The 16,634-nt window shown below is 38.5% G+C and overlaps 1 protein-coding gene across 11 annotated transcripts in view; it reads left to right on the forward strand.

Annotated features, from left to right (window-relative positions):
- Nucleotides 1-16,634, forward strand: part of LOC6739966 (uncharacterized protein DDB_G0271670) — a 29,863-nt gene that overhangs the window by 1,596 nt on the left and 11,633 nt on the right. For 3 of the 11 annotated variants that reach the window (XM_016181027.3, XM_016181025.3, XM_039297957.2), the window contains exon 1: nt 14,733-15,046. The exons of 1 other annotated variant lie outside the window; for it this stretch is intronic. The gene's annotated coding sequence lies outside the window, so the exon portion shown is untranslated. Of the gene's footprint in view, nt 1-9,931; nt 10,023-14,730; nt 15,047-15,957; nt 16,043-16,634 lie in introns of those variants that run through there. 7 more of the 11 variants (XM_016181032.3, XM_039297958.2, XM_016181028.3 and 4 more) reach the window with 6 other exon arrangements.

The raw sequence follows: 16,634 nt of genomic DNA on the forward strand, positions 1-16,634 counted from the left end.
TTTAAGTTGATATTAAGTATGAAGTGTAGAGAATTAATAATATAGTAACAAAGTGTAGAATAATAATAATAATATAAGAATAAGGTGTGGAATAATAATAAAATAATATATATTATAACAACAGTGTGTTCTTTTTACGAGTGATCACTGTAAACGTATTTATGTGCGAAAGTCGAATTATATCATGTGATCCCGAATTGTTTGAAATGTTTGGGCTTAAAAGTTCGAATGAAAACATGTGAAAATGGATCTAGAAGTTATTTATTTTGTTAACGCCTCAATTTATAAGTATGTATATTTATTCGCATTGACTTGCTTTTGATTGGGGGAGGCTTCAGTTGTATGCAATAAAAAAAAAAACTGAAATGATAAATAAAATTGCGTTTGCTTTTGTGCTTCGACTTTTTTCTTGGCTTTTGTCAACGCGACTTGGCTCACGTTGACAAAACAAAGTGCAAAATGCTGAACGAGAGGAGGGAGATAGAGTGGAGAAAACCTTGCAGTTACAGGCTGCACTGGCTATGTGCAACTATGTGTGATTGGGACCAAAGCATATACAATCTATCCACTGAATCCATGCACTCCAAGCCAGAATAATAAAGCCAGAAATAATTTTAAAAAAAATCCTTCAATTGCTGCTAAGTACCCCCCTTTAGCACCATCTTGCACACAAGTGCAAGCAGACAGAGAGAGAGAGAGAGAGAGAGAGAGGCAAATAGCTAACTAGAAAGAGAGGGCTGGCCACACGTGTTGCTAAGGAGGGTCGCTCAACTTTATCGCCCAGCCACCGGACCCCTTCGCATACCCTGCAAACCCACAATTTATTTATTTATTTTTTTTTTTTTGCCAGAAAATATTCGCACACTCTCGCAAACAAAATAAGAACAACAACAGAGTGCAAAAAAATAAAATTCGCATGCGCTGATGACCTTGAGAGTTCTGCGAGTATAAGACGGAAAAAGCGAAACTGAGAAGACGCCTGCAATGCGAAATGGGCAGGAAAAAATATACAACAAATATCACAAACAAGAGCAAATTTTCTTTTCAACAAAAAAACAAATACAGTTTGCGATTTCGCTTGTTAATGGGAAAAATTCTTTAACGAATAAGACGCCTTTGATTTTTGGTATCTGAAATTATGTATTAATAGCAAGTATATTATGTTCAACATTAAGTGCAGATTATGTGTTTATGTCTTGCATCATCACCAGCACGCATAAATAATTTATCTATTTACCGTTATTACTAATGCAAAAGGCCCCTATATGTATATGTACACATACATATGTATGTATGTATATATTCGTATTTTTTAACTTTTGGCAATGTTCACGCCCCCATTTAAGCAAAAAGTGAAATCGTTTTTACGTAGTATTTTGCTGGTTTTTAAAATAAAAACCCAACAAGCAAACGAAACAAAAATTCACAATAAATAAAAATAGTACATATGTATATGTACATACATATGTATGCAAAAATCAGCACAACAACAATATAATAAAAAAATATAAACAAAAGGTGATGGCCAGACAAGAAGGCCTTAACCCCAATAAATGTGTAAAAACAATTGAAAAGCAACCAGCAATAGCAACAACAACCCAACAAAATACATAACATTGCTAATTTATTGCGATTTGTGGGTGGTGAAAGTACAAAAATGGAAAGGGCTTAAGCTACCTGACAGATGGAGTCTTTCACATTAATCCAAATTTGAAAATTACAGACAAGAACATTCAATTTTATCATACAAAATAACTTGCAATTAAAGATAACACAACGGAATGCCGACAGATGGCGCCACCTGATGATATCAGACAGAAAATGCAACGCATACTGAATGTATATTAATCTATGTACATATGTAGCTACTTACATAACCCTAAGATACAAATGCCAGATTTTTACAAAAAATCAAATAAATACATTAAGGAACCAAAACGAGTTCAGTTACGATCGTTATATAACGAACTGGAAACCCGAAAAACCTTGAGACACAAAAAACAAAAAAAAAAAACTACAAACAACTAAAGCAAAAAGTCGGATTTTTTCAAGCTAACAATTGCAATTATTTCAACATTAAAAGTTATTTGGCGGCTGCAAAAATTAATTCGATTTTAATTTGGCGCGCATAGGGCTGTGTTGCTATCTCCCTTCCGCTTACGATATCTGTCCCTGTTCAATTTTGGTCATATGTATGTATAGAGGAGATATAGCTATAGGTTTGTCGATCCGATCAGTAAGTACATACATTTTGAACTGGGGTTGGGTAGCTTATCATATTTGATTTAATTAGTTACCTTAAACAGTTCAAACAGTGCATACATTTAACTTACATTAATGGTTTCCGTCTTAATCCCTTGAGTTAACATTGCAATTTATTGCTCTGTTACGCCGCTGACGTCAGCGACGCCGGCAGCGCTGCAAGCAGAGGCGTTGTAACAGAGTCTCATTTTATGGGGGGGTCTAGGAAAGGGGGGCATTAGTCACTAGTGACAGCCACAGACTAAATGGCACTTGTTGTTTGTTCGTAGAGAGAAAAGTGGTATTCGTTGGGCAGGGGGGTTGGGTGGGGTGGTCTAAGATTGGGGAGCCGAAAGGCCCACTGACTATAACAAAGTTAGGTAAAGCGAAAGGCTGATAAGCTGAATAGTGAGTAATGATCATACAATTTCAAATGACGAATTGCAGGTGTCTGTATAAATTAGTAAAAAACTTATTGTGTTTATAAAATGGAAGACAAGCGTTGAACTTAATGATTTTCAGATCAGTTTAGTACAGAAGAAAGTATAATTTATAAAAACAATAACAAAGCTGCTTGCAGCAATTGTGTAATCAATATTTTTATCAGGTTTTATCATACATGCTGTTGCAAGACTAAAATGCAATTACGAAGAATCAGTAATATAATTTTAAATAATTGAATTTGCCAGAATCGAAAACAAAAATTTAAAAAATGAAAACTCATAACTGAAGAATTGCTTTCGAGCTGTCTTCAAAGGAAATTTTAAGTATACAATTTTCCCACACGCTTGTTAAATATTAATCAACGAAAACCAACAGCAAACTGCCGAAAATTATAAATAATTATTTTTGTCACATTTTCAATGTCAACGTTGTCATACATTTTCAGCACACAAATTAGCAAACTTTTTTTGTTCTTAGATTTTTCTCTTTATTTTTGTTTTTGTTTGGTGCACTCTGAATTTTCAAATTGTTTTTGGTACTTGCGTCACATTAAAAATTCTTTGGTTTTTTGTATATAATTTGATGTTTTGTTATATTAGGGTAAACCAAAAAATTGTGAAATTTCCATAAGTTGGTTGTTTTTTTAAGTTTGTTCACATTAAGGAATCATTTTTATTTCTTAAAAGTCTTTACCCCCAATTTAATTATACAATTATTTTCATCAACTTGTGTTGCTGTTTACTACCAACCATTGTTCGACCTGTAAAGAGAAAGGGAATGAGAAAAAGAGAGTGGGAAAGAGAGTATATATTTTTCACAATGTGCACATGCCTCGATGAATGTGTGCGTGAGTGTGTGTGTAAGTTTTGTATCTGACATCAGCGACACAATAACAAAGCAGCGTGCAAAGCTAAAACCAAATCGAAAAAGAAATGAAACGAAGACAACAACAAAAGGCAAACCAGTAAACACGTCAGCCAAGTCATTGAACACAAAAAACCATGCAAAGAGAGATATAAAGAGGGGCGGCAATTACAGTGCGATGAAGAGCAAAAGAGAGGGAGAGGGTCGTTTGCGTGGCAGCTTTTGGTTTGGCACAAGAAAAGGCAAACAAACTAAAGCTGACACGTGAGCTTAGCAAAGAGCGGAAAGAAGAGAGTTGTGAAGAGCTAATTATTCACGAGTAGCGTTCAAAGAGAGGACGAAGAGCGATTAAAGATAAGAACAAAATAAGTTAAAGTAAAGTTAAATTACAAGCTATCACAAAAATAAAATAGACGGAACAACTCAAAGCAATTGGATTAAATATTTTTTAGCATAGACAAACCAAGAAGGATAGAATCATAATTAAAACTGCAAGCGGGCGTTTTGCAGAATATCATAGAAATTATTTAAACCTTACAAACTGAAACAAAAAAGCAGCTAGCAATTTAAAAAAAAACTATGACTAAGTGTTGTCTCTCTTAAGAGAGAGAGCGACATCTGCATTTTGCATTTGCAATGACAACACCCCAAAATGCACACACGCAAGTACAAAAGCAAACAGAAAATACAAATGCTCGTTCTCTCTTTTTCTCTCTCTTGTTTTTGTTTTTGTGTCGCGTGATTTAGGCGAAGCCGAAATAGCGGTAAAGACAACACAGTGATAACACAAACACCCACTACCTCTCCCACCCTCCCACGCTCTTTGTGAACAGCCCATTCTCGTCGGTCTCTTTCCTCTTGGCCTCTTCCAGCTAGTATAGCCGTCTCGCTTGTGCACGCTGCCAACGCCTGACGCTTATTATTGTAGGTCATAAATGCATGCACATGACTGCACTTGGTGCAAGGGTGAGGGGGAGAGTGAACGAGAGAGGCTGGATCTCTGTGTGTGTTTGGGGCTACGTGTACAATTTGAATGCGCTACATTGCTTTTGAGGAGCGCTTAAAACCCGAAGATGAATCATGATGAGAAAAAATTGAAGTTATTTCAGATACGTGGTTACAGTGCGGTGGGAATTTCCGATATCATTTTGGCTAGACCTCCCGCCTTTTCTATTATAACCCATTGTTGTCGTATTATTTTATGTATGTATAAAAAATAAGATAAAACAGTAATTAGGAATCATTTTACAAGCGAGATTCATTAAATGTTTTAAAACTTCATATACATTTGTTTGTGTAGAGCATACTTGAGTTCTTAAAAGGCCGCTTAATCTGCTCTTCTTCTTCCCTGCTGCTTCCTCTTCTTCAACCGCTGTCATAATCAAAGCGAACGCTCTGTAATTAACAGTGCCTGCGTGTGGGGAGTGTTGAATGGGGGCGCAAGAGAGTCGGTGGCAAAGAGAGAGAGAGAGTAAGAGAGGGAGAGGAGACTGTGGTTTTGTGACTTTCGTAAAACGTTTGTTTTTGCTTCTGATGGCAAATGCAAGCTATCGCCTCTCTTCTATACCCCTTCTTTTGTTATTTGCCAGCATCCAAGTCAATGTTACTTGACATTTATCTCGAAACGCTGCTAAATAAGCTTATTTTCTAAAAACTAATGTACTAACCAGTTATGAATTGATGACAACAGGCAGCATAAATTATAAATGAAGATGCTGCCATGTCAACGTGACGTATGCGCAATGTCCAATGCATTGGGACAAAAATCAAGAGCAAACGCAAATAAAGAGAGAGAAAAGCAGCGACTGCACTTTGTTATTGTTTTTCATGCGCCTCAGTTAATTAATTTTCATTTTACTCCTGATCATTGTCAATGTCTGTCTTTATCTACGCATTCCTTATTGGCTAATTACTTTACTTTTAAGCTCAATTTTGGCTTGCACTTTTTCAGCCCTATTTACGGAATTTCTGCCAAACATTGGAAAATTGGTCGAACATATTCATTCAATTTAATTTTTTTTTTTTTTTAATTTGCACTTACCCAAATGCATTTTCCGTAAAGACGATAAGCCAAAGTCGAATATCTAGTCGAAATGTCAAATAATGGAATTGATAGGAGAAGTTATTGAGGTGCCCTCCCAAATGTATTTCAAACATTTCGATAATCGTCGAAACTATAAGGAACAAGGCGACTGATAGTGAAAGAAGAAATTGTGTGGGTTGTGATAAAAGGAAGTGTTTTACGACTTTGATAAGCTTATATTTCAACAAATGCACATTCAAGAGCGCATTTCAAGGTTACTATGTATATTAATCTACATTCTAGGTTTCAAATAAATGAGTTGAGTCAACAGTAAATTGAATTAAATACCAAATAAAGCTGGTCAAAAACTATTTTGCAGTTTATATTTTATGTGTTGGAAATAGATTACTATATTTTACACTGTTCGACAAGTTCCTCTTGCGCCAAAATAAACAAGAAGAGCAGGAAAATAGAGAAACGTCAGCGAAGAAAGAGGAAAATGAACTCGGTAAAGTGGCAAACTGGTTGAACGTGCCAAATTCCAATTAGTTGGGCACTTTAGTGGCTCCCCACTGTGTTTATCCCCGGTAAACCCCCCTATCCCCCTTATCCAACCCTCCGTCCTACTATTTGCAAAAAAAAAAAAAAATGCCCTGGGCCAAAGACAAACTGCCTGAAAGCCAAGTTTACTGTAAACTTTTTTAGTTTTGCCCTGTTTTGGCATGGCTCAATATGCTACCCTTGTTTTTTTGGGGCGTATTCATTGGTGTATTTTAAGTAATAGGTAATAATCATTTTATGAAATAATTTATGTTTAAGATTAATGTATTTCCATACTAAACTTATTAGATTATGTAGTATATACATATACCTTACTCTTTATAGAGCTCCTCCTGTTTCACTCTTTTGGCCCTGAAAGTCTGAAAGGAAAAATGGGAAAATACGAGAGCATGAAAAGATTCTCAACGGCCCTCTCCTCCTTTTTTGCCATCGTAATCCCCACTCTCTGTTGTTTTTGCTGTCTTATCACCGCGAACAAAAACAACTGCAACAACAGCATCTAAGACACATTTGCTGATTATGCTTCCGCCTTTAAAGAAAATAAATAAAAATGCATGAAAAACAAAAAAAAATAAAATAAAATCAAAAGAAAGAACAGGCTAAAGATGAAGACTGCGAGGAAGAAGAGGCTGAAGGAGAAGGAAAAATACGCCCTCATTCAGCTCTTAATCTCTCTTTCTCTCTCGCTCTCCCGCTCATTGATTCCCTTTATCTTTATCTTTTTTTCGCCTGATAAGTCTGCTTTGTTTTGCTTGTGTGTGTGTATTTGCACTCTGACATTGGTGTGCGTGGATCAGCTGAAGCTAAAGGCCAGTGCATTCTGTTTGGGAAAATCCAAAGTGGACTGCACAAATACATTTTTGATATTATAATATTAAAATGTGCAATTTTTAGTGATTAAATCTATCCGTAAGATATGGCATATATGTAACCCTAAGCCACTTTCATTCCACCAACAAGCAAATTGCTTTTTGCATCGATCAAAGGTTATCCGTACTGCTGACGAACTCGCCGAATTCAATCCGTTTTTGTATCGGCTTACGAAGCCGAACGACTTTTGCTTTACCCTGCCATATCATGTACCCGGAAAGAAGAAGCAGCGGCCGAGACGGCGTTTTAAAAGTGAAAAGTTGAAAACAGCACAAATTGCAACCCCTCATCCCCAATTAACCCTCTTTGGCACACACCCCCTCCCAGAATTCGCCACTTTGGAAATTTGTTTGCTGCTAATTAGAGTGCGGCACTCTGATTACACACACACACACACACACATGTTCACCTTGTGGGGAAAATGGAAAAAACGAAGATACTTGATAATGTTGATAAAAACAAAACAACAAGAACAGCCTGAGAGAGAGAAAAGTGTTTGCTCACGTCTTGCTAAAAAAAAAAATGTTAAAAAACAGGGCAAAAAAAGCATGAGGGAGTTAAGATCTTGAGCAACCGCAAAAAAAAAATTATATCGCATTTTACAATTAGAAGTTAGAGATGTTAAGAAAGTTAGAGAATTATCAACTAATTGAAAAAAAACACGTTGTGTAAATACTTTTTAAATTCTTGATCGACAAACTAGTCTCTCACTTTTAAAGCCACCTATGTAATGAAACCATCCCAAAAGTCTTCATAGTCATATATGTATGTATATAAATAGATTACTGCAAGGGTATCTACGCTTCGGCTTGCCTCTTTCTTGTTTGCCCATGTGACAGAGCCCAGAAAAACCATCGTCATCGACATCAGACGTCGGTTCACTTGGCCAACCGAAAAGTGGGCGCTGCATTTTACACTCGAGCGCTTTTGTCACTCGGGTCAGAGTGCAAAGGGTTCGGAAAGCAGGGCGAAATGGGCGCCCTTTTTTTCTTTTTAGCAACACGCACACACACATACATATATGTATATGTGTGCAAACACTCAGCTTGATTGATTTATGCATGCAAATGCACTACGAGGAAAAAAGCAAGAGCAGCAGAACCAGAATAAGAGGTTTCAAGAAGACAACAACAAGAAGAGCAGAAGCGCAGCATGAAGACCGCATCGGCTTTTTATATTTTCCACAGAAGACTTTTGCTATTTTTAACCGGAATTTAATTAAGTTAAGACTGCTCTTCTCATAAACCCCCTCCCCTCGTTGTATCGATGATAACGAGAGCTGAGATAACTTTTCCTAGTTTAATTCAGTGCCTTACTTTCGATGATTCGAAAATAATCGTGTGTGCTGAATTGCAGTCGAAGTCGGAATGACGTGGAAAGGCGAAAAACGAAACCGAAATCATCGAGCCAAGTTGTTGCCGCCCCTGCGCCCCACCCACCGACTCTTCATATCTCTCGCTCTTCTCCATTTTCTATCTCTTGCTCGCATTCAGCGCGTGCTGATTGCATTTATGTCAACGTTCGTTTTCAATGTTAAATGTCGCACTCAAATTAAGGGGGTGGCAAACATGCAGGGGCGTTACTATGAAATGAAATAAAAGTGGAGGGGGGGGGGGGGGGGGGGGAGGTGTGCTGGGGGCTTAAATGCATAAAGCAAAGCGAAAATTATGCATGAAATGTGGCATAAAAGTTGCATATCGTTGCCTCCGCAACGTTCTCCGCTGCACGCTGTCGCTCTCCGATTCTCCGTATTGCTCTTCATCGTTTACTTTCCATGTGCAGCAAACATGTCCAAACACGCACACAGCCAAAGGCCGATTGCATTCGCCAGTGTGCGCTGGTGTGCAATGTAAATGGTGAACGTAACAACAGCTAAATAACAAGTACAATGGAACGAAATCATGTGATTCGCCAGAAAATTACTCATGCTAAGAACCATACTAACTAATGTCAAGCAATCAGATATGTATATTTAGTTTTGATATGCATATGAAGACGTACATATGTATGTACATGCTTGCTGTATTTAAATCGCAGTCATTTTGGGGCAGTCGGGACCACTGTGCCGTAGGCCCGCATAGTACCGAAAGCACAACAACACGTGAGCAACAACAATCAGACATTGATGATGGGGCAAGCCCATATAATCAAAGTCAGGAGAGTCAGAGTCAGGGCTTAGTGGCTGGGCAATCAGTCAGTCAGTCCGTCAATCAAGCGGCTATATATAGTCTCGAAAACTGCACTCACACACACTAATGCACCGACGCACTGGGCCAGAGCGAGACGGAAAGAGAGAGAGAGAGAGAGGGCGAATAAGTTGACCTGTCAAGTTCATGCGATATTCGTTGCATTCAATTGAAAAGTCGTCGCATTGTAGGAACAATTTGAAGGTTTTTTGCGAGCGAATAATCTCCGGGAAAATGAAAAAATGAAAATTCTCAATCCCGAATTGAAACATATTTAATACGCAACATTTTCACCCTTGTTTCACATACATGTGTACATATATGGGAGCTAATTAGAGATACTTTATATCTTATCTTTTGTGCAGTAAGTTTAAGATTAAATCGAGCAGCTCTTTGGAAATTTCGCGTTTCTTTTGATTTATGGCGCGATTACGAAGCTCTCTCCCATCTGATTGATGTCTAACCCCTTGACGCTCCCCTCTTTGTTGAAGTATTTCGTTCAGGCAGGATTTGCGGGGTTTCCGCTTTTTTTTTTGGGCTGCTTTGTTGGCTTCCTTCAATTTAGATTTCGTTTGCCTTCTTTTTTTGCAGCATGAAGAGGTGGGTTGCGACTTGCAACCAGCTGTCGCCTTTGGGGTTATCAAAAGTGTTTGGTTACTCCTGTTTTTTTGTTTTTGTTTGTTTTCACTTGTAAATATTTCATGTGCACTTGCTCATTCGCCGTCTCTTTTCCGCATTACAGCTGTCGGAAGATAAAGAAGAAGCAGAAGAGCAGCCAATTTAAAGACGACTCTTCTCGCTTTATTTTCGCCTTTTGCAGTTGCAGTTATTGGGTAAGCTGATTTTCCGAATACCCTTCTTTTTTATTTAAAACAGAGAGTCATTTGGCTATGCGGCTTACTTTAACTAAGTTGCAGCTGAAAAACCGAATAGCACAAAATGTATTAAGGTATTAATAGAAGAATCATCACAAATCTTAAAAATAGACTTCTTAACTATTTGGCTACCCGTTTCAAAAGGGTATAAGGGTTTTTCTTACGCTTTGGGCTACCTGTCTGTCACTCTAGTCTTCCACCCTTTTCTTTTTTGTGTACTCTTGCTTTTTGTTTAATAATTGAAATTTTCTGGAATGCCAGAAGTAAAAACACTTGCATCGTAACCCGTCACTTGTTTTGCCTGCATTTGTTGGGTTTTATACATACATACAGGCATACGGGCATATGTACATACATATATACATGGGCGCTACAGAAAGGAAAGGGCAAAAAAGAGAGAGGAGGGTTGCATTACTCATACGCCACGTTGTACAGCCGCACACCTTATTTATTTTTTTTTAGTAAAACACTTTTTGGCACGCATTTTTGTGTGATTTGTTGCCAACCGAACGCTTTTCGTGGGCTCTTTTCATTTTTTGTTCAAGTTAGTTAGGCTTACATAAAGGTATTGAAGGGGATGACGAGGGGATTGACGTGATTGCTGGGGTCGAAACACTAAATTTTGTTTCCTTCTTATTTTTTATAAGCTAGCTAAAGTTGCTTGTTTTAGTTGAGAAAATGTTTGTTAAAAAGATGAAACCTGTTTGGTTTAGACTCGCATTGAAATTCATTTCTAACTTATACACCTTTTTATTGAATTGGTTAGAAAGCGATTATGAGCCCTTCAATTTCTCTTTAATACTGCAATATGGCGTTATTGTAGCCGAATAAGCTCATCTCCACTTGTAACGTCCCTAATTGCCTTCTGACCACATATGTGGGTGGTGCCACAAACACGTGCATGTTGCACCATCTAGATCCCTCTCGCATTCCACATCCCCTAGCCAAAAGTCGATTAATGAGCCCTTGGCCCAGGCGACAAATGCAAATAGATGGCTTTTCTAATGCGCTCTCTGGTTGCAATGACACACAAGGAAGGGTTAAGAGGTAAGGAGGGTATAATGTAGCAGGGGCTATGAAGTTCGGCTTAATCTTTGTGTACAGTTGTGTTCAAAATAATACTAGCGAAATTAAAGCAATCTTAAAAACCTACAAATTTCCCATATAGTAAAATCAGTTTTATGTACACTAACCAAATACACTTATTTAACTTATAATGTAAGCCACGTACATTTTATTTTGGGCTTGCTTACATTATTCTTACATTTTTGGCTTTAATTGCAACTTTATGAGCTGCTGAAGGGTTGAGAGGGGGGGTGGTGGGAAAGCTGGGAGCCAAAGTCGTGTTAGTCGTGAATGTGAATGAAGGATGCCCAGGACAGCTTCCTCTCTCTTTCTCGTTCTCTCCTCACTCTCTGCTTCTCTTTGTATCAACATGTTGCGGTAACAAATTGTTGCACTGTTATTGTTGTTTTCATTAGTCCGACTCTTCGGTTTTCATTCACTTGTTTTCTCGCCTTCTCTTTCACTCCTTTCAGCCCGGTTTTCGTGCTGCTTGGCGCTTCCCTTGGCTCTCTTCGCTTGCTGCGCCGTCGCTTTTGACCGATTGTCTTCCGGTTTTTTCCACTTGCAGCTTGTTTTTGCTCTCCAATTCTCCTGATACCCTTTATACTGATTTAAAAACAACTCGAATATGATCAAACTTTCTCTTTAAGGCCATTGCCTTATAACTTATAACCCCGAATTTGTTCAATGATAGTTACGATTTGAATTTCTAAGGAAACAATGAGAATCATTCATAACATAAGCAAAGGTATTGTTGAAGGTATTGTTTATTATTAATTTCAAAGGGCTTATCAAAATATCCATTCAAATTCCTTTTTAATGTCGAATTTCGTTGGTGCTGCTCTGATTTTTCCCCACCTTCTCCTGCTCACGCACACACACACAAACATTTTGACATCCTGGCATCGCACCTGCGCCTTATTTTTTTGCGTCGCATTTTCCTTTCGTTTTACGCTCTCTTTCGTCATCCTGTTAAGGCTGGCTCTCTCGCTCTATTTCTCTGCTCACCCGGTTTTCTGCAAGCTCGCTCTCCCTTCGTCAAATCGCCCACGCTGCTTTTTCCTCTGCTTCTTCTTGCCGCCAGTACATTTGTGTGCGTATCGAACTCCAATTAGAGCTTGTCTTGCCTTTCTCTCCACCTCTTCCTCTTTGGACTTGATTTCCGTTTCGCGACGTCATGCACTTTGAACTTTTTCTTTTTTGCATTGCACCTGCCCCTTCCCGTCTTCAGGTCTCCGTTGTTTATGTCCCTTTGCGCCTTCCTTTTTGTTAGCCTCTTCGTAGCTTCCAAAGGAAACAAGAGGCACCAGCAGAATTGCTGAGGACGGGGAGAAGAATTCAAGAGGGTTGAGAAGAATTCCCGAAGAAGTTCTTAAGGAAAAGATTTGGAGCGAGCAAAACAAGTTTTTGTACTCTTTTTTTGTCCTAGTCCAAACGATAACAAGAAGAGTTCTTCTGGAGTGTCATCAATTATAGTTTAAAAATATTGGTGTTTTTCTAAATGCCTAGAAAAACATACAATGTGCATGTGCATACAAAAAATGTAAGCTGAAGGACTCTTCTGAGATTCTGCAGTCTATAAATGTAGACTCTTAATGTCGTTTAGCAATTCCTGGGACCAGTTTGGTGGTAGTAGGTTTCGGTGTGGTGGGTTACGGAGTGGTGCGTTTTGAAATTTTTGGTTTTAAAAAGTTTTCAAGCACTTTACACTTTATATGACTAGCTTGCAAAAAGTTTTGGGGTTAAAAAGATTCAACAATTAATTAAGCACTTAAAATTCTAATGATATTCCGAAAACAGTTTTTTTTTTAATGTTCCTTCCCGAGGGCTGGAAAGAAAAACAAAATCCGAAATTGTAAATTTTGACCTAGAAATGCGTGCTGACCAAAAGCTAAAACAAAGCGCAGATGATAAAGCAATGGCACAGGAAGGGCTGATGAACAAGGGAGGAGGGAAATGGGCGGGACTGGAGGCAAACACAGAGATCCAAAAAAGTACAATGAACCCTCGGCAATTGTTGAGTTGTTGCTGCGAGGGCAACATTGTTGCTGTCCCGCCCCTCACCGCCCCTCACCCAACATGCTACCCAAATGCACAGCCTCTTCCAGAATGGAAATTATGAAAACAAACAGTTTGCTGGGCGATGTTGCTGCTGTGGCACGCTGCAACTTTTGCCCGGGGCCCAGCTTTTTTGGACAGCAAGAGCTTGGCCATGCAGATCAAAACAAGTTCCGTTCCACACAAATGCCAGCACGTTTCGAAATCGCCGACGTCGACGCATCATAACAATAACAAAAGTCCCAACAAAACACACCAGCAACATCAGCAACACCACCACCGAGAGCAACGTGAGCGAGCAAACAGTTTGGTAGCAAACGAAACTACAGTACACACACATCGCGATGAGCTGGGAAAGAAGAGAATGTACCGGATAACGGGCTAGAGTGCGGCAAGCAACGCTGTCCAGGATCAAACTTAGTACACGCAGCTCAGAGCTACAGAACCATATTCCGATCAAAGCTGTAGTTAACTTTAAGAACTTATTTTTTGACCCACATGTAGATTTGCTTTTAGGCAATGTCCACCGTATATCTGCTTACATACATATGTGCATGAAACGATGCATTTACAGTGGCAGCGACGTCGACTGCGACAGAGATGGTGTTGGTGCAGGGGCGGATAGAGCGGGAGCGGTGTGCAGATGGGGGTAGGAAGCAGCGGAAAAGTTGCCGTGGACGAAACAATGACGCAGCAACAGCAGCAAATGCGAATGACAATCTAAATGAGAATACGAAAGAGAATGTGGAGCCCAGGCGAGCGCAGAAGAAGAAGAAGAAGAGAGCCTTTGCAGCATCTTAGGGTGATCCCAACAACAATGATACATATGTACATATACAAGTGCCAATAATTAATTATTATTATTTCGTTTGTTGGTTCACTCTAAAGTTCTTGGGTATCTTTGCTTGGACTAATAGTGTTTCCATTTTTTTTTCAAAAAATATATCTGCAAGTTTATATGATAAAGTTCGAATATTTATGTATGTAACTCCTTCGATATTTGTATGTGCTACGTGAAAATATTTTCATTTTTATCTGCCCCCGCAATTTGATTTAAAAAAAAGAGCCAGATCTGACGGGAAAAAAGCTGAATTGACAGAAGTGACAATTACACTGCGCTGCTGTTATTATTGTTACTATCTTCCTGTTTCGCTATGCACAAGCGCATGAAGAGCAACATCAACAAACGGACAAACAGACACAACAGCACCAACTGGTCGACAGTTATGGTCACCTAAATATGTAGCGAATGGTAACATATCCTATTTTCCAACACAGCAGTATCTATAATGTAAACCATTTCAAGATGAAATGAAAGAAAGAACTCTAAAGTTTAGTTCAAGACGGGCATTAGAAAACAAAATTTTCGTTTTGTGTTGCTATTTGACTGACCGATGCTATATTTGCAACGCGTCACGTGCGCTCTCTTTACGGCGCTCTCTTTGAGTCTTTTCTCTCGCCCGTCCAGCTCTCTTATGGCTGCACTCGTACGCCTTGCGAATGATGCGACTGCGACGCCGGCACCGACCGCGGCAGAGGCAGCGCAATCGAGCTGGCAAAGTTAAAGTTAAAATTGAACGGCGGCAGCATTTAGTTTGCTTCTGTCATTGCATTCGTCGGGTAGGATCACAAGAAACAATAAATAAGATACGAGAATTAAGAAATACAAAAAAACACAAGAATCCGAATCCGAAACCGAAACAGAAGTTATATACAAGAAAAAAAGCTAGAAAAATTTACAAAAGAAACCTTAGCTTGCCTTTACTTTTTTTTCACGTTTAAGTGCAACCACAAACGAAGAAGCAGAAACAAGAACAAGAAGAGAAGCAGCAGCAGCAGAGTGGTTAATAATTCTAACGGTAAATAGTGAGCGTAATATTTAGGTTTAAAGTGCAAAACGAAAAGTTTTCTGCTAGTGTGCGTGTGTTGTTTTTCTTTCATTTGCTTTGTCTCGGTATTTCATGGTGAACGTTTTGTTGCTGTGCTATTTTTTGTCTTTGAATTTTGTTTTTATTTATATGGTTTTAAAGACTTTTCCATTATTGTTGCATAGATTTACCCCGCTGTCTTTGTTCTTATATTTTCGTGCATTTGGTCAACTGTTAGTTTTTTCATTCGCTCAACTTAATTTGGCTTTGTTGTTTTTGTGTCTTTTTAATTTGCTCCCATTTGCTTTGCGTTCTGAAGTAGTTTTTTGTTGTTATCGCCTTACAGAGTGTCTGTTTGTTTGTTTTTGTTTATATGCAACCGATATTGCCCGTACGTAGATTAAATTTAATTTTAAACCTAGGCTCGCCTTGTCATACCGAATACTGTTTTCTTTTTGTGTAGTTTATATACATAGATAGTTCGCAAGTGTGTACTTTTTGTTTAGCTGAGAGACCCGTTCTTCAGCTTTTTATTTTTGATGTTTTGCTTTGGCTTTGTTTTAGCATGTGCCCTTTTCGAGAGTGTGTGTGATACAGAGAGAGGGTGGGGTTTTCTTTCGCTTTTGTGTTTTATTTATTTTTTCTCCAAGCCATCTGCCATGCACACATAAATAACAAAAACAAGAAGAATTTTACAGTGGAGCGCGTGCTTTTTTCTGCTGTCCCACTAGGCACGCCATTCGCCCACACACACAATCGTAGTCAATCATTTGTGGCTCTCTTTGGGCGCTCTTACGCCGTTCCACTCTTGCGCTCTCTTCTGCTGCCTTGGCATTTTCAGTCGTTCGCTTTGCGTTCCGTTCATCCCATTTCATTTTACGTTTTTTTGCCGTAGGGTGCGCGTCGCCGTCGCCGCAGACGTCACACTCTGAAAGTTGCGTCAGTTCAAAAAACTTAAATAGTTATTAAAAAAAAAATATACAAAAAGTACGCGTATTTTTTTTAAGTTGTCAACCAAGTTTGTGCATACCAAAAGATATAAAAGTATTTGGAAATACAAGAAAAAACACATTAAATAATAATATTGTATGGGTATTCGTGATAAGTGTCAGCTTTATTATTTAATCGTGCGTGTGTGTGGGTGTTGAGTTAAATTTAAAAATAAGTTTAAAAAAATTTATTTTTCATGGACAACAAGAAATGATGCATTCGTTTAATACGCCATCGTAAATCTAGAATACATCACCACCCTCAATGTTTTCTTATTGGATTTTTATTCTTACTTGACCAAAATGCAATGAACAACAGTGACTATATACTGAATTTGAGTTTTGAAAAATAAATCTATTAAATGTTACAGAAAATGAAAGAAAACTAAGGGAAATAATTTGCAAACGCGAGTGATTTTCGTTTTCTATTTTTAAACGGGCAAAAACGAATTTTTTCTTCATTTTTTGCACGCTTCATCACTCTTCATTTCAAAATTAGCAACAAAAACACATGACGAAAACCGTCAGCGCAAAGGAAATGCAAAGAAAGTGCGTAGAGTGGGAGGGAGAGCAATCAGTGAAAGAGAGGA

Source organism: Drosophila simulans, chromosome X (genome assembly GCF_016746395.2).
Source record: "Drosophila simulans strain w501 chromosome X, Prin_Dsim_3.1, whole genome shotgun sequence".
Classification (NCBI taxonomy): domain Eukaryota; kingdom Metazoa; phylum Arthropoda; class Insecta; order Diptera; family Drosophilidae; genus Drosophila; species Drosophila simulans.